The following is a 19,563-nucleotide window of genomic DNA, read 5'->3' as shown; positions in this document are numbered from 1 at the left end:
AATCCCCTGAAATTTGTACAGTAGTTCCTCTGTGTGTCTAGTAGATCTCTGTAAATTTTCTATATTTTTCTGAGTAGTTTAGGTTAGGTTTTTAATTAGGTTTTCGACTGCTGTTCTATGGAACAGTAGCTACTTTTGTAAATTGTTTAAATGTTTTATTACTTGTTAATATTTGTTGTGTTTTTCTAACGCTTTGTTTTGCAAGGTACCCTCAATCCCCGGCCCTATACGATACCCTACTTACTCAATGCTACTAACGATAAAAAGGGTTTATTTGATGCAGGTTTTGCACCCGTCATAGCTCATCCAATCATTTTGGGCTACTAAAATAACCATTAATTAGTTAATTTTCTTACGTACTAAAATGCATGCCATTGAAGAGTATAATTGAAGCTCTGAAAGCTTAAAGGTAGAACAATTTCAACTCTTAATCTAATTCTCCATTAAACCAGCTGATTCTACTAAATGATATCAGACTCTCTATTTTAGCTTTTTAGTTATTTTAGAGAGCGTGTTTAGCTTTTTGGGTATTTTAGGAGCTTCAACAGACTAGCCAAAATTTAGCTATTTTAACTTTTAGCTATCTCGCTAGCTAAATATAGCTAGCGTAGCTAGTGAGATGTGACTCTCTATAATTTAATACATTCATTTTAAGTTATTCAATGTGATATATAAATACATATAAACTATTTTATCTTCATTTATAGAATCATATTAATTTAATACTAGCTAAAGTAGAGAGCATTGATGCAGACGTATCTCAAAAGTCGCTAGCCAAAATGATATTTTTTGCTAATTTGACTACAATTTAACTAAAAAATGGCTAACATTGGTAAAGATGTTCTAAGAAAGTTATTTAGCTGGCTGTTTCCAACTTTCCATTGCGTGACGACCAAAATGTTCTCCAGTATCAAATGCTTGAACCGTGAATACAGGCTTTACGGACAGTTAACTTCATTAGAGGTAAAAATATTTCAGAAGCAAAATATCCCAGATAATGGATCGATTGGATACTCCTAATTAAGAGCCCTCAAATCCGAATCTCAATCCAAACTTACAGCTTTGTTCAAGTTTGAAGGTTTTGAAGAATTCAATACGCACAACAAAAGGTTTTTGGGTCGAGGTTGAATGTTGAACGTCTTTCCATGCATTGTATCGTTTTCTGATCGCAAGAATTCCTGAGCTTCATCTTACTTAGCTCCACAACAAATTTCATAGACAACTAAAATTGCTTGAAACTGAAGGTTCTAGTGGGTTGCTGCGGCCGCCATTCGTAAGTGCACCCTTCATTAAGCACACTTCTTCCATTCTTAGTCAACAACAAACTTGGGGAATATTATAGTTAGAGAAACCATGATCTACTGTCCTTGCCAATGTTGCAAGATCCATTTCCTTTCACCACATATTGATATTTTGATACACCAGTGCATGCACCATGCATTTGATCTTCAAGCATGGAATGTCATACGCAATATTACCCCTCATCAGTCAAATGGTTGCTTCAGTTCGACTCTTGAATAATGGCATGACTTGTGCCAACCAACAAATTGGCAAGGAAGGGTGATCCGTAGAGGACAGTCATACAAACATGGGAGTGAGAAGGTTCACCATTTTGGTTCCAATAGCTCACATGCGTGTTGTCAGCGGCTTTAATTCATGCTGGTTATTTAGTTATTTGTAAATCTAATAAGAAGATATATGTATGGGTCACATGCCAATCTATGATGAATTGATGATAGTTAGTACCCGTCAGGAACCTAAAGCCACAAGCAGAATTGAAAACCATGGGAGATAGAATTGACCTAGCGCTATGCTAGGGTTGGGAGAGAGCCGCCTACGGCCTCTCTGTACCTTTCTTCATTTTCAATGGAGTACATCTCTGGCACGGTCCTCAACGGCGTCCCCTGTGTGCATGGCTTCGGTCTTGCCTCCTTATCCGTCACGACAAGCACGCTTCTCGGCGACAAAAACATGTTGTCCTCCTCTCGTTCATGGTGGTTGGGGTGGAAAAGAGTTTGTGTTGAGTGGTGGGTTCGGATCGGTTTCAAGTGTTGATCGTTTTGGGCCGAGTCGAGCACGCCTCAAAGCAAATTTGTGGGAGAGATCTGCACCGGCGACGAGAGGGTGTTTATTGGAGTGGTGGTCGATTGATGTGAAGGCGGTTGGGAGATGGTTTTTTCGGCGACCGGTTTCGATGATGGGTTTTTGTGGGAATCGGGACTGGCTCTCGTCGTTTCTTTTCAACAATCCTCTCTACTTTGATGGGATATGCGGCAGCGTATTGGCATGTGCAGATCGGCTGGAACCTAGGTCGGGGTTGAAGGAGGGAAGCCGGGCTTGTGCCGTGGTTGTCCGTCTTATTCAGGTGGCGGTGATTCGGCTGGATCCTAGGTCGGGGCGGATCCAGGCTCAGCTGTGTGTGCTGGGTCGGATCTGGATCCGGGCCTGGGGCAAGGTTTGGGTCTGGGATCCGAGAGGTTTCTATGGGCCTTGGGCTTGGAATCCAATCTCTTTGTGCTCTTGGAAATACTGCCAGTGTCTTTGGTTTTGGCCTCTACATTGGTTTTGCTATTGGTTGACGGACCCACAATTATGGTATTTGTTCGTTAAGGATCGTTTGCCATCACGGCCATGTCTGGATTCTCCCTTGGCCGGCTTCAATTCTTTAGGTGGAAGATTACCGTTAGTCCGATGCCGCAATGATTTTTATCATTTTGTGCATTGGATTTATATGGGTAGTCAAATCACCGACTACTCACTTCGTTCAACGGCTGCAATCCGTAAGCGTAAACCCGAGTCCATGTGCTATTGTTTTAGCGTTGATGCTCATATTGCATTTTTATTTTCGTATGTCTCTTATTTATGGTTGTGGTTACTACATTATCTATCTGTAATTTCTTTCTTATAATAAAGTATGACCTCTTTCATTCAAAAAAAGAAAACCATGGGAGATTACAGCGTTTTAGTTCTCAAACCTCAGTTTGCAATACCAATTCCAGAAACCACATTCTAGACACTGCAAGTCAAGTAGCTAGTCAACAAAATAGAAGCAAGGTTCAATATCTGTCCGCATCTCCAGATTATATCTGAAGCTCATTAGATATAAAGGGCGATCAATTGATCTTGGGATTGAGGTAAAACTTTTGATCCCTGAAAAACCTTGAAAGCACTTCTGCCTTGTCAGCTGAAAGGTCTGTGTTTTCCAGAATACGCTCCTTCGATTACTTTGCAATCGCTTCAATTGATCCTACTGCTTGGTTAAGCTGAACATAATTGCCAAAGTAACTGTTGGTGCAAAAAATTTCGGGAGAGAGATTTCCCAACATAAATCTCACTCCTTTAATCTTCGAGAAGCCTTGGACGCATCCATACAACAATCTATCAAGGGAAAGAGGTACCGTTGTTACTCATAATTGTTCCTCCTTCCGCATCCTTTTTTCTTCTCCATAAGCGTGTGAGACATTTGATTCCTTGGTCCTCACTTCCCGTCGTAGTGGAAGGAGTTGTGTTTTCACGTTCTTCATAATCTCCTCGTGCTTCACGTTGTTTTTTTGTTATCTACTTGTTAGTCAATATGAGCTTCGATCATCGGGCTTAATTCATTAAGTAAGGGCTCAGGCCGAAATTTTATACCCCCACAATCAAGGTTCTGAAAAACGCTAGGCGCTAGTCGAGCGGACAGCGCCCTAAAGATTAATCGGGGATTAATCGGATTTGTATTTTTGTATTTATTTTATTTTTTAATAACAAATAATTATATAAATACAATTAAAATAAGTATTATAATGTCTGAAAATAATGAAAAAATCAACATATAACGCTAAAAATAATGAAAATACATAGCATATGTTTTTAAAAATGTACTAACAACAATGTTCTTAGGAAAATACAAACTGAAGATAAACTAAAAGAAAAGAAAATACAAAGTAGTGTGAAGAGAGGCAGAGAGACACAAAACCAGAGTCCCCTAACCTGTCCGGTGGTGAGCCTGACGCCGTCGTCGAACGGGCTTTCTTTGTGGGAAGAGAGTGAAGCCGGCCCTTGGTCGAAGTTTCCTCTTCGAATCGGGGATTTGCGGTGGTGAGGCAAGGATTGAGATCCACATGATGACGATTGGGTTTTGGCTCCTTCCTCTCTGGTCTAAGCAGCGGGGTGTGTTGGCGGAGCTTCTGCGAAGGTGGTTGGGCGTGGTGGCATGGCTGGATCCGCCTCTAAGGTCTTGTTGTTCTGCAAGGTCGCTACGATGGGATTGTGATGATGCGATCTGGATGGGATCTTTTAGATCTGATTTGGGTACAAACCCGACCAGGGGAAGGACTTGGTGCAACTCCAGCGTGAGGATGACGACTATACGAGTAGGAGGGTGGTCCGACGCATCTGGCGAGACGGGGAGGGCAAGGCTTGGTCGGCGGCTATGGTTGGCTCAATTCCTTGGTTTAGGGTTTGGGCTTGGGCCTGGGCTCAATGGTTGGGCCCATCCTGGGCTGGCCTTATTTTATTTTCTGTTTTTATTGATGCAGTTTTATTTGAGTTAGTTTTTGGGTCTGGTTTTCAGATCTCAAATAAGTCCTTACTCTATCAAGTTTGTTGGATAGATGTCATGGTTTCTGATAGGTACTTGGATTCGGGTAGCTGGTTCGTTGTTACAAGAACCCAGATTTCAGCCGGTATTTGGCCGCGCATATTATCAGCCTGTGTTGAACATGCCGGGAGATCCTAGGATGGCCCACCCAATGGTATTCTGTTGTGGTCAGATCCTGTCCCAGTAATTGTTACCTATGTTGGTCAAGTTAACTAGGGCGGCTGCCCAATTCGGTTTCTATCAGATCCATTGACATGTCAGTCTCTCTCTCCTCTTCGGAGTGAGGACAAGTAGTTTGAGGCTAGAGTTATTTGCTCGTAGTTGTAATCCATTGTTGGGTGTTGTGATTGCTTTGTAATTGCAGTTTATTGAATGAAATTTCGTTTAATAAAAAAAAATACAATTTAACATTTCAACAACAATGTCGTTGAAGCAAGTAAGAAATGCAGTTAAACAACAATGTCCTTAGGAAATCCGAAAATAAAAAACACAATTCACCAACTAGACAACAGTGTCCAAATACAATTCAAATAAAGAAAAATACATTCTTGCAAGCCTACTCCTCCAATTATTCTTCTCCCCATCCTTCAAGTACTTTTTCGGTATCGGAGTCAAACTCAAACTCCATAGTTTCTTCTTCCTCTTCATATGAATCCATGGTTTTCACTTAAAAAAAAAAAAGTTTTTTTGGCCCAGGAGCCGCCCAGCCGCCTAAAAGCCTGCCCAGGAGGCCAAAAAACGGCCGGTCGCCAATACTTGCCGATTTGCCTAAAATCGGGAAGGCAACCCTTCTCCGGGCACCTAAGCGGCCGCCTATGCCGTTTTATAGAACCTTGCCCACAATGCCCCCTTTTTTCTTTCCATACGAGATCCGAGTGCGGGAAGGAAAAACACATAAAAACCAATCACTAGTATATGAGGATAAATAGGAACTACTACATGCTTTTGCTAACTCTTATAAAATGATTAAAATATCATATAATGTTTCGTGAATTTCAAATCATTTAACGTCCGGGGACTAATATCTCATGAATTTTGAATCATTTAACGTTCGGGGACGGATATCTCTTGAATTTCGAATCATTTAACATCCGGGGACTGATAGGAGCATAAAATGCGACGATTTTATAGTTTAACCTTTGCATTTAACTTAGCTATTTTCCTTTAAAAAGATCGTTTTAACTTTGTTATTTTCTTAGGAACTTCGTGGAGCAAGATAATGCAAATATGTGCTCAAGTGATGCAAGCAAGGCTTCCAATATAAAGTAGAGATGTCAAGGATGGAGTTTGATCACTCACATGGTCAAAAATATCAAGGAAAGGCGATGGAACCACTTCACCAAAACAAAAGCTGTAAACACAAAAAGCTGAAAACTGGTTTCTGCTTATTTTCTCCGGTTTTCAAGGCTTATTTCCATGCGGTTCCGAGAATGTTTTCACCAATATGACTGCTCATATTTGTAGAGAAGCATTTGTAGATCAATTTGGACTCAAGAATCATCCAAATCGGTGACGGCATCTTGGATTTATGAAGCGTCAAAGTTGGACAGAATATCAGCAGTTCCGGGAAAGCTGTGCAGCAGTCAAGTTCGAGGCAGTGTTTGGGCTAGATTCTGAGAAGCTTTCTTGGGGGGTTTTTGCACGATTTTGAAGAGTGACATTGTCACGCCCCAATTTTTGAGGATAAAATTTCAAAAATTTGGGCATGATATAACTTAAAATCTTAATATCCCAAAACCTGCTCAACAACTAACAACTAAAAACAAATACTGGAAATGTAAATGTCAACAAACTCAACAACTGAGTTAACATTATATCTCCTTAAATACAACGTACAACTTCAAAAGTCTAGAAATAAAGACATTACTCACAAGAGCTTAAAGACAAAATAACAAAGTATACAATTAATTATACATTGTCTAAAACCTAGCTCCTAAGCCACCGTTTCAACCCTGCTGATCAACACCTACAGGTCTAACCCCTACACCATAAATTTGTGCACCGGGTTGTAAACAACAAACCCGGTAAGCTAAAAAGCCCGTATGAGTAACTCTCAAAATATAGCTCTACCCAACATCACACAAAATAAAACCGAAAATTCCTGCTTAGAACTTAGTTCAGGAATTGCCTCAACAATAAAAAAAAATCAAAGAGTGAAATTAAGAAAACATAACAATTCACAAAACAATCAATCATAAGAGAATCCTGCAAATAAAGATAGTTCAGGAAATTTCACTCAAAAATCACACAATAAGAATTGAAGAATCTCCTGCATTAAGCATAGTTCAGGAGATACTCAAAACAAGTTAAATGACAACAATTAAGAACAAAATTAAAAACCCATTTTCAACACTTTCACAAATAACATGTACCCATGAGTCCCAAATATTAAGAAATACCTCTCATAACCTACAACAACAATTGGGTCCCAGATACCATAAGGTATCTCCCATGACCTACACCGACAGACGGAATAGAGCTCTATTCCTAACCGTAACCAATCACCCGGCCAAAGGCTTGGAACCCAGTTTGACTGTCCAATATCACATCACAAAAAAATAATAGTGTCATAACCGTAACCAATCACCCGACTAAAGGCTTGGAACCCAGTTTGACCATTTATACAACAATTATAAAAAAGAGTAGAATCATCATAACCGCAACCAATCACCTGATTAAGGGTTTGGAACCCAGTTTGACTATCTACTTGTTTTATCTTACATATGAGCCGTTGGCGATCAAGCTCATTTATTTTTAAAAACAAATAATAGCATATTCTTTAATTCAACATCATCAACAACACAAAAAGCACATCACAAAAAATTATATCATTCCACATAGATATATTTATATGCACAAGACATGGTTATTCCCACAAGAATAACTTATCAACAACCAAAAATACTAAATTTTTATGAACATTAAAAATAATCATATACTTAGAAAACTTGTTTTATCTTACCTATGAACCATTGACGATCAAGCTCATTTATTTTAAAACAACCAAAAGAAATAAACATTTTAAAATAAAATCATCAACAATAATCATCATCATTTTATCAACAAAAACCTTATCATCATCACTATCAACATCATAATAATCATTATCAACAACACAATAATTATCACCATCATCATCCTCATCATTCAAAATCACCATCATAATTAATATCAAAACCAACATCCAAAATAAAAAGGTCACAAGTGGACCTTGGTGAGATTTTACTCACCTAATAATCCCGCTGAAATTTCCACAACAACAAGAGCAAGCCAAAAACACCACTTCACAAATCACCTAAAAACACACAATTAAAAACCTTAGTAACTAAAGTACCATAGGTTTTCACAATACCCTCAACTAACCCTTAGTTCAAGGGAGGACAACTTTCCAAAGTCGTCGAACTTAGAGGTCTAAAATGGCTGCCTCTAATCCTCAAATCCTAACTCAAACCTCCACCAAGTCTACTAACAAACTTAAAATCCTAACATGCAATATTGGTAACCAAAATCTACAAACCACATATCAACACAAACTTATCGATGAGCACTACCTAACCAGCACCACAAACACCACAGACACTACCAGACGCGCCGCCACGTGCCACCACAGGCCGCGGCGAGTGGGCCCCACGCGCCACCCTGAAACTTTAAAATTTGCACAAACTCCCAACAGCAACCTTAAAGAGCACGACAAAAGGAACACTTTTTATACCTGATGCATGAACCCATTTCGCCGGAATCGGCCGGAGACATCCAAAAGAACACCGGCTGCCAAGGAGAAGTCTACCGTAGCTCTACACAACGAGATGAGCCACAAAACCACCAAGGATCGAACAAGGACGCCCAACACTTCCTATCCCGACCGGTTTCAAGCCTCGTCGCCGTCGCCGGAGGTGAGAATCCGATCGGGTTACAAACCAGGTCGCCAACCCTCACTGTGGCGCTCGGTTTGCACAGCTCAGCTCAAGTCATCCACACCCACCAACACAGGGAAGATTGCGCCGTGGAGAGAAAGGGAATCTGACCGGTGCCGCCGTTTGAGTCGACCGGAGTCGGCCGGAAAAGCCAGGTCGGGTCGGGCGGGTTCGGGTCGGGTCGGCTGGAGATTTTGAACTCTCTCGGGGTCAGAGAGAGAGAAGGGGAGGGGAAGAAAATAAGGTTTTTGAAAATAATGAGGACTTAGAAGAAAAAAACCTATTTGTACTAAAAGTTCCCGAAAAGCCAAACTTCCACTGACCAAAACTTCCTCGTACGACATCCGATTTACGCGTGCCGCGTGTCTACGAACTCGTATCGTCGTGCTCTACAACTTTCGTGAAGAAAGTTTCTCGAGAAACCCAACGAATAAAAGGTCAACCCTATGACCCTTAAAGAAAAAGAAACCCTTTTGGGTAATTTATGCGTCCAAACGCTTCTGCTCTTCCTTCGAACCTCAAAACACACTAACTTCTAACTCGAAAACCCCCAAATAATATTAGAAACTAATATTAAATTTCCGGGGTATTACAGACATCATTAATATAATTTTCCCAAAAGCCAAGCCCAGATTATATGTGGAAGACATTCAAAAGATAGCCTAAACATTGATCCTACTCAAAGAATGAAACATAGTCTGAAAATGAAGCTTTGAAAACTTGAAGATTACTTAAGGCAAAACCCTAATACCAGAACGAAAAAAAGAAAAGAAAAAAAAGCCGTCATACTGCAAGAGAGCCTTCACGTTGCTGCATCGCACAAGAATCCATCAAGGGGAAGTCGGCAAGATCATCGTCATTCCTTCCATTCACAGTTTTCTTCTTCCCTTTGTAATCTTTAACTTTCGAGGTTTATTTTCTATGTATGATTTCTACAACAATGTGTGGCTAGTTTATCTTAGTTAGGAGTGGAGGTTTGAATCCCCGAATTAGGCAATAAACTTTGTTTTACAACCTTGATTTTGTAATTGCTTAAGTATGGATTGTCTGTTTGGTTTTGGTTTATAGATAACTCTTGCTTGTTTATGTTCATGGATGCATACATGGAACATTATGAACTTGTGAGTGGGGCTAGAATTAGGTTGTTTAATCTCTTAAACGGTTAATATGGCTTAATTCAAGGTAGTAAAACCTATAGGACAATAGGTGAAACCAAATAGAAAGACTTGCATGCTAGGTAGGCGTTCCACACTAGTTTTGCATACTTGTTCAATCACTTCCATTGATTTTAATGCTTAGAATAATTTGTTGATAGGATAGCGTTTATACCTTAATTGGTTATTCTAAAGGCTTAGTAATGGTGCGTTCATCTTGCTTAAGTAATTAAGGGAAGTATAGTAGTAAGAATTTATGCAGTGCATTCACGGTTTGGTTTATTCTTGATTAAACCCTTTCATGACTTGGTAATTAGAATCTTGGTTGTGTGGACATTGTTTTGAAGCATATTCGGTGGTGAATTTCCTAAATCCCTAACCTCTTCTCTGTCTTATTTCTTAAACTACAAAAATCGATCTAGTTTTTTTATTCTTCTGTCCTCTGTTTTTAGTGATTTATTTAATATAGTAAACAAACTTCAAATCCCCTGAAATTTTGTGTGTGTGTTCTTCTGTGTGTCTAGTTTAGGTCTGTTAATTTTCATAATTTTCTGAGTAGTGTAGGTTAGGTAGTTAAGTATATTTTCGTCTGCTGTTCGTTAGGAACAGTAGACACTTTTGTGACAATGTTTTTGTGTGTGAAATTAAATACCCTCAATCTCTGGCAATAAACGATCCTTGCTTCTTTATACTATAATTGCTAATCTTTTGCAGGGTTAATTATGAGGCTATTTGTCACATCCCGGTTCTTAAGTCAATTTGCGGTTATTTATTTTTGGGTTACTTTAACCTTTTACCGTTTTAAGTAACCGTTTACTATTTAAGACTCCAAAAGTTGACTTTTTCTTCTGTTTGAAATTTGGGAAAACTTTCTTCATGAAAGTCGTAGAGGACGTTAAACAAAGTTCGTGGACACGTGGCACGCTTAAAACGGAGTTCGTATGAAGAAGTTATGGTCTAAAAATGAAAGTTACTATTTTGGTTGGGGGTATAAAAAGGGAAACTTACCGGTTGGGGTAAGGTAGAAAAATCAGAACTTACCTTGCCTCTCTCTCTCCTCTCCCCGCAGCTCTCCCGACCTGAAACTTTCGGGCCGCCGTCCGACCGAACTAGGTGGCGTGCTTGGTATCGATTTGAAGCTTGAAGCATCCTCTACAAGTCTAGGTAGGTGGCAGCCGGTGTCGCGTCGCCGTGAAGGAGAAATCATGCTGGAAAGCCACGGCTGTGCGTGGCGGGGTTTTCGCCGAAAAATCCCTTTTCCGGCCACCATAGTCGGAGTTGTTGGTATCATTTGGAAGCTCTCCATTCCAGCAGCAAACCCTTAAAAGGATTCAACTTATCTCGATCTAGGTAAGGAGATTTGAAGTTTTGAATTTCTAGGGTTCTTTATTGTGTTTTTGTTCGATTGACCTACTTAAGCTTGAAATTGGGCTTTGTGCTAGTTAGGAAAGTTGTTTGGAATGTTGAGAGGAAGATATTGTTAAATTTTGGTAGGCATTAGAAGTTGCCAGAGTCGGCTGCCGGCCGCCGCTGTAAAGGGGGTTTTCAGGGTTGTAAATGTGTTATATTAAGGGGAGTTTATTGATGTGAAGTTTGGCATTTTTTTGAGGAGTTTTGGTTAGGTTTGGGATTTTTTTTTAAAGATTGAGAATGTTGGCGGCCGGTTGTTAGAATGAAAATCCGGCCGTTGGATTTCCTTGGTATTTATTCTAGAATGTTAAAAATTGATGAATTAAGGTTGTGGTGGAGTTTGGTGTGAATTCGGTAAGCTTAACCCTAGTAAGAGTAGTGGGTTAAGCGGAAGAGATTTGAGTGTTTATATTCAAGTATTTATTTTTCTGGAATTGAAGTTTGGTCCTAAGCATATTTATTGTGTCAGGATACATAGGGAACCTCGCTTGAGTGGCGATGTGGTTATCGTCGGGCTTATGCATAAATTTGTGAGTGGACATTTTGGTTTTAAATAAATAAGCATGCAAAATTTTATAATTTATTATTTTATTTTCCGAGCTTATATTATAACTTCGGCTTATGAAATGATCTTGGAAATTATTTGAGTTTGATGCATGGATTTAATTGTTGGTCAAGATTTATGGATTTGAGCTCGGATTATTAATTTGATATTTGAGTTTGGATATTTTTTATAAATTCCGGATTTCATTTAAATGGTTTTAGTGGTGGACTTTGAGATTTATAAAAGATTTCCGAAAATGAGATTTTCGGTAGTTTGCTATTTATAATCTTCGAAATTATTGGTGGAATATCGATCTTGACCTTGAGAATGTTTTAGCGAGTATTTTAGATTGAGATATTAATTATGATTTTTATTTGTTAATTAAATCTCGCTTATATTATGGTTTTGAGAATATTTTGACATGTGATACACGTCATTGAGTTATTATAATTTCTTATGATGATTTTCAAGTACGGTTGGGAACCGTACCATTAGTATGATCTTGGAGAAGATTAATGGATTTAAATGTTTTCGTATGTTTTAGTCACCATAATATATGGTCGCTTATATTGATTACTACTAGCTAACCATTATTAGCGACTACTCACCATAGGCAAGTATAGCGCTCAGCGTGGGACTCTATTATAGCCTGGGAGGCAACCGATTGATATTTATATTTATTTGTTAGCTAGTCATTATTAGCGGCTACTCACTATAGGTGAGTAGAGCGCTTAGCGTGGGACGCTATTATAGCCTGAGAGGCTCCTTTTACATGGTGATAACTCTTCCCCTCATTTTATTCTTCTCAGTTATGTATTGATTAACCAGCGGGGCTGGAATATCTCTTCTTACGAGATTTCTTTATTTGTTTAACCAGCGGGGCTGGTTTGTCAATTTTTATGGGTTTCTGGATTTTAAGTTATATGATTTATCAAAATTACGTGCATCTAAGCTTTTAAAATTGAAATGTGGGAAAGTATTTAAAGTGCATATTTGTTAAATTATTTAAATTATTTTTATCCACTCACTCGAACGGTTTTAAATTACTTTCTCCTGGGTCCTTTGGTTTTAAATGCCCAGTTTGCAGGCTAAGTTATTTGAGGTCGAGCGTACATGAAGTCGAGGCATAGTCAGAGGCTACTTCCGCTCATTTTTTATTCATTATTTTTCGTTCATCTTTAGATATGCTCTGACAGTCCAGTAGTAAATTCTTAATTGTCTGTTGTTGGTTGTTGAATTATTTTAGATGAGAAATTGTTATATTGGGAGACGTGATGAACTTGGGGAGCAGGAAGGCTCCAGGAGTTAAGGATGGATGATTAAGAATAGAAGTGTAAATTGGATTTTTCAGGTAAGGGTTGTCCATTTTCAAGGTAGATTATGCCGAATTTTCGGTAAATTTTCCTTAGAAGTGGACTCCGCAGGATTTACCTCGGGTTTCAGAGTGAAATTCGGGGTGGGTCCTGACACTATTTTAGCCGTACCAGGGATGAATATCTCATGAATTTCGAATCATTTACTGTCTCTTGGACTACGATATCATTTACTACCTCTTGGACTGCATTTCATTTACTGTATCTTAGGCCACGATTTCATTTACTGTCTCTTGGGCTGCGTATCTTTTAATGTCCGAGGACGAATCATTTAATGCCTCCGAGGAGGTCTTTCAATCGAAGTTCATATCATAGATGCAATAGCAATATAATTACGACAAACTTTATAAACTCTAACTTCCCCTTAGAGACATCGCTTTGAGTTTGACGAGTCCATTCGAAATATGTTGCCCCCAATTGTAGTACCGAATTGCTTTTTAGCATTGAATAGCTGAAAAATTGAAACCATGCCATATATTAACACAAAATTCAACTAAAGACATGAGTTAGAGAAATTTAGATGACTCATTTGTTGTTGCTGCCATCATAAATCATTCAAGAGTATTTAATCAATTGTCCCATAAGGCTGCTCAAGGTAAATCATCACGAATCGTTAGTATACCAACACAAATATATACGACAAATATCTGATTTAACTAAATACTTGATCTTTGAAAGGAATTTTATTTTAGTTTATAAGACATGTACATGTATGCTTTGCAAAAATTGCAAGTATTTGAGCAATTATAATCATGCAAATGAAATACACAAACACATATTACTCTAAATAATCATTGAGTTTAACAACACATTTATATCAATCAATAGGAATCATATATATAAGATGTTATCGGCATATATCATGCATGCAATAAGCAAAGATCAGCTCCAGGAGTCAATTGCTAATAAACCAATAACATATGAATATGATACGTTAACTGCAAACAAGGAAAACTTAAAGACAAATAAAGCACAACGACAAATAGAGAATGATCATAACATATATCCAGCATTCTAACATTCAAACTTTGAGAAGTTTTACTTAAAATCTCAACTCAACCGAGCATACGATGATAAGGAATGCAGGGTATTGATCATATAATATGAAGCAAGACGCGCAGTTGAGAGGATGTGATCCTTAGAAAGACATAAACTTAAATGATAGTTGATAAAATGTGAGGCATACCGGTTGCTATAGATAGACATAAAATACAAACATATAATAGTATTGAGATGTTTGTAGCTGGACTCAATTCCAAAAGCACGACTCAATCATGAAGATTATACCATGGTTCAATGGTGTGAACTTTGATTTATATGCTTTGGAATAAAAGAAAGGGATATCATGTAGACAAACAGTGCATATGAAATGACAAACAATTCAAAGGCCTTGATTTTTCAATGCAAATCATGAACCATTTCGAGTTTTCGACACATCTATAAATCAATTAATCAAAGATGTAAACACATATACCTCAATAGCCAAATGATCGATAAGAATTCTGCTTTCTTCTAATCATCCAATAATTCAAAAAGAGGTTACCAATTATAGAGATTCTAGATAACCTGCTCTGCTTTCAGGCCCCATCAGCCTCATTTGCTAGCTATTACCTTGGCCTTTGCTTAATCCATTCATCAAATCCTTGCTACATTCGTCTGAATCGGTACACTTATTGTATTCCACGTTTATAGTCATCGTCTTCATCATTTACCACACGATAGTAGTATCATCAAGTATATCAAATTTTGATCGAAAAAGAAATCAAGGGTATCATAAAATATTAATACGGCTTGAATGCTTGATCAAAAATCAAAGAAGAAAGTTCTTATCTGGACGCAGCATGGTATGCTTAAATATGGGTGTCAGTCTCGAGTGTTGGAAGAGGGTTAGACTATTTGCGATCGCGCAATCGGCGATGTGCAACAGTATTGGGGGCACCAGATTCGTCGATGCTAACCACGTCGATTCTGGTCTGAATTGGCTAGTCGGGGTTGTTCCTTCAGTTACCGAGCATGCATTCATACATGGCTAATGTTGCTATGGCATCACGACTACTCTTGGTTCGTTTCGCATCGTATACATGCATTCAATGGTGGCTCATGTATATGCCTTTTTTATCGAGTCTGCCCCCAATTGTATTCCTTATCAAACAGAAAGCAAAATTAATAAAATCTATTGAATGAACATAAGTAAAACTGGACAAAGCCATGAAAATTAGGGTTTTGCCCCTGTAATGAGAAGAACAATATTATCTCCTGCTCAAACTTGATAATAACGTCCATGGCCTCTCAATATCTTCAATGGCTTTCTGCTCAGTTCCCATAAACGGCACCAACTGTTGATGCAAAAAATTTCGGGAGAGAGATTTTCCAACATAAATCTCACTCTTTTGATCTTCAAGAAGCCTTTGGACGCATCCATACGACAATCTATCAAGGGAAAGAGGTACTGTTGTTGCCCATGATTGTTCCTCCTTCCTCATCCTTCCTTTTCTTCTCCATAAACGTGTGAATTTATAGACATTTGATTCCTTGGTCCTCACTTTCCATTGTAGTGGGAGTAGTGGAAGGAGTTGTGTTTTCACGTTCTTCATAATCTCCTCGTTCACGTTGTTTATTTTCTTATCTACTTGTTAGTCAATATGAGCTTCGATCATCGGGCCTAATTCATTAAGTAAGGGCTCAAGCCGAAATTTTACACCCCACAATAACCTTTAGTTAAGCAGCCAAATATACAAGATATAGATATAATCCTGGATAACGAAGAGTCATGTACCGCATTTGCGTCATGATTGTTAATTCCTGGTATGCATGTGACCACTCTTTGGAAAACGCCTGCGGTTTGCACATATTGCTCTCTCTAATCTCTATACAAACCAGAAACCCCAAGATGTTTAGCAAGAGAAATGTGCATAGTAGGCCATCAGAACCAATTACAGAACATAACATTGTTAATGTTTGTATTGGCAGCACCAACCTGAGCCCTCAATTTTGTGGTGACATCCTCTCGCTTGCATACTGTGATCATTTAGCTACTCAGAAAATTATCATAGGAAATCTTTAAAGTGACTGAGTTTTAGAGAGCATGTTCTTCCTCCGCGTGCATAAGCTATCCTTAGCATCTTCCCAAAACACATCTCTCAAAGGGAACAAATGCCGGCTTTCCAAGCTCAAATCCGGAACTTCACAGGTTTAAACACCTCCGGTCAGTTCAGAATCAAATTGTAACAAAAGATTACTGCTAAGCTCTAACAAGTGTATTGGCACATTTCCTTGAACACAAATTTCAAATAAACTCACTTGAAGTAAGAACGAACAAACAAGTCATTTTGCTCCATTGGTTGGGAGGGTACAGATAACATAGAGAAGTGCAAATTGCTGCTTCAGTATTTGAGTTCTGTAAATATTACAAGGACTCACATCAAACTTGTAAAATAAGAAACAGCAATATCTCATTAGAAGCACCGAAAGCGAGAACAATTTGGTCACCTGGCAAAGATTTCAGAGAAGCTTGTGACAAAGATGAATGCCACTGATGAACCTCCACAGTTGAAAATGAAGTCCTGCAGTGCAATCGAAAGCATCGCATCGTTTAAATGAGCGATTCCCCATTATTTATATTCAATTACATTATAAAATACCAAGCAGGAAATATATTACTGCCGGAATTGAAGCAAATTAAGTTGAGCAGGAACGAATTTGCAACGAGGAAATTGGAGATGTAGTTTATGAAAGACGGATGTTGTTCGTCTCTCCATGCGTTTCTCATCAGACAAGCCCCAGCTGAAATCACCAAACACAACAATTGTTCCATTAATTCAAGCCTAAATTCGCATTCACAGCAGAAACCCTAAGCTAATCACACCCGGAAATTAGATTCAATTCAACAAAATCAATCGAAATTCCAATTCCTTTTTCGTCGTCTCCGATCGGTACAAAACATATTGTTAGATCACAGAGAAATTCACTTCAGTATATAAAGGATTTTCGTTCCCTTCACCGGTGGAAACGATCGGAGCAAAAATAAGAGTAGCTAACGAGAAAGAAAAGCTAAGAAACGAAAGTTAGCGAGAGTTACCGGAATTTGTGGCTTTTGCCGGAATCCTATCCGTCGGTTTCATAATCGCCGATCTTTAAAAGCTCAGAGAGAGAAAGAGAAGCTAAGATTGGGGTGGCCTTTGAAATATATAGAGCACGGTTCTCTATTTATTTACGGATTTGCCATGAACTAACCCGATGAGCGACGAGCCCGACCCGGCCCACTTAATATTCCTTTTCTCCCCCATAATCAGTAACAGTCAATCTCTCCGTTTCAACCTCCTCAAAATCCAAACGCCTCTTAACATCAAAATTCAAAACTGCCCTTTGCTTGCTTGTTCGAGAGCCCAGCGAAAGAGAGAATCATATTGATTGCATCCAGTGGCCTAATTCTTCCTTCGTTTTCCGGCGAATTCCTTAGTCTTCTTTTCTGAAGTGGTGGCGACGTCGGTCTTCACGTTCTCCGCCCTTCCACTCGGAAGCGGCGGAGTTTCTGATACTTCAATGTTACAACGCAAACGTACCAAATTTGAAAACGATATTTCTTCAGATCTAGAAATATTAAGAGTCTAAGACGCAAATGGCAGCCTAAAGGAGGTTGGCAACTTGTGGACTTGCCTATTGATTATTTCATTGTTAAGTTTAATCTAGAAGATGACATGAATGAGGTTTTATGTGAAGGGCCTTGGATTATCGCTGGTCAGACCTTGATTGTTAGGAAATAGAGCTCAAATTTTAATCTTGAAACTGATGTTATTGGCAAAATGGTACTCTGGATTCGAATATGTGGTTTACCTGTTAAATTTTTTAAATCTTATGCTATTGAGAAAATAGTCAAAATCCTAGGTGATGTTGTTAGAGGCAAGTTTACCAGAGTTTGTGTTGAAATGGATTTGGGTAAACCTCTTAAGCCTTTTGTGGAAGTGGAGGCAGTTGCCTACAATGTCATTTATGAAGGCATTTCTCTTATTTGCTTTGAGTGTGGTTGCTTTGGTCACTCCAAAGATAAGTGTCCTTCTATTATTGTCTCTCCTGCTGTGAATCCTTCCTCATGTGACCCTAATTGCTCTTCTGCTACTTCTAATTCTACTGGAAATGTTGAGATGACTAATGAGATGGAGGCTCGCAATGAGACACCCTCAGTAATTAAGGAAGATATGGGCCCCTGAATGCTTATGAACTACAAAAATAAGAAGAAATCCCTCTAAGCATGGAGGTACTGTGAAAAGTCCTATCAAGGGCTCAAGATTTTTTGTCCTTCACGATGAAATTGCCAATGCTACTAATGAACCTAGAACCATTGTTGACTCTTCAAAAAACCCTCCAGCTCTTCCTATTGTTAAACTTTGGACCAGCTTCCAAGATAAGCAGAAGAAAATGCAAGCTCCATCTACTTCTAAAGCTACTCCCTCAGCTACTAGTATCTCTAAACCCTCTACTATGAATGCTTCTTCTGGAAAAAAATTCTTTTTCTGGTAATGATAATTCTACTTCTAGATTGCCTTTGGTTGACCTGTCAAATGTTTAGGGTTTGACCAATCTTCTATATCTAAAAAGCTTTCTCTTGAGAATGCTGATAATGTGTTTAGCTCTAGAGGTTTTGGTATTTTTGGCCATTGCCCCCCTGATGACCATATGGTTGAGAGTAATACTTCCTTACAACCTGATCAGGATTCCTCTTGTTTTGTTGAGAAAGTCTTTACTGATAATAGTAATTTGACATTGGATGAAAACCTTTCTTCCTCTCTTGAGGAGGAGATGGTCAATGCTTAATTTGGACCTTGTCCTGCCCTTTCCTCTTGATTTAATGGATCGCATCCTTTTTCGGAATTCTAGAGGTGCTGGTAGTGACAAATTTGGATCTTCTATCCAAGACTTGGTTAAGATGAACAATGTTGACATTTTATTTATCTGTGAACCTAGAATTAAGTTCGAAGGTGCTAAAAAATTCCTTCTCTCTCTTGGTTTTACTGATTTTGTTGTGAGAGAAGCCAATGGTTTTTCTGGAGGAATATGGCTTCTATGGAATAAAAACAAAATGGATATTGATATTGTGGATTCAAACTTTCAGTCTATTTATGCTAAAGTTTCTTGGATTGGTTCCTCTCCTTGGCTTTTAACTGGTGTGTATGTCAGCCCTTGTAATACTTCTAAGAGCAGCTTATGGAGTTATTTTGACTCTATTTCTCAGAAATTTGGCCTTCCTTAGGTTTTATTGGGTGATATCAATGAGTTATTTTCTTATGTTGATAAAATTGGTGGTTCTAACCATTATAAATTAGATTTTTTGCACCAACAGTGTCTGAACTCTTGCATGACTGACAATATGATACCCGAACTTACAAAGTTATCAAAGTAGTACCTAAACTCAATTTTTCGTATATATATGGTACCTGCCCTTAATTGTTGTCAAGTCTTTGTTAATTTAACCATATGCGTCCCATGTGACAACTTAAATGAAGCGTAAAAGACTGATGCACCCTCCATTCTTTCAGATCTCTCTTTCTTTCTTTTTGATACGTTATCCTCTCTTTCTCTCTCTCTCTCT

At 38.6% G+C, this 19,563-nt stretch overlaps 1 pseudogene; it reads right to left on the bottom strand.

Moving 5' to 3' along the window:
* Window positions 1–3,113: 3,113 nt before the first annotated feature.
* LOC101292480 lies at window positions 3,114–16,647 on the bottom strand (annotated as a pseudogene).
* Between the last annotated feature and the right edge of the window lie 2,916 nt (window positions 16,648–19,563).

The sequence above is a fragment of the Fragaria vesca genome, linkage group LG2, assembly GCF_000184155.1.
Source record: "Fragaria vesca subsp. vesca linkage group LG2, FraVesHawaii_1.0, whole genome shotgun sequence".
In the NCBI taxonomy this organism is placed as follows: Eukaryota; Viridiplantae; Streptophyta; class Magnoliopsida; order Rosales; family Rosaceae; genus Fragaria; species Fragaria vesca.
The sequence above is the reverse complement of the archived record's forward strand: the minus strand, read 5'-3'. Positions and strand labels throughout refer to the sequence as shown.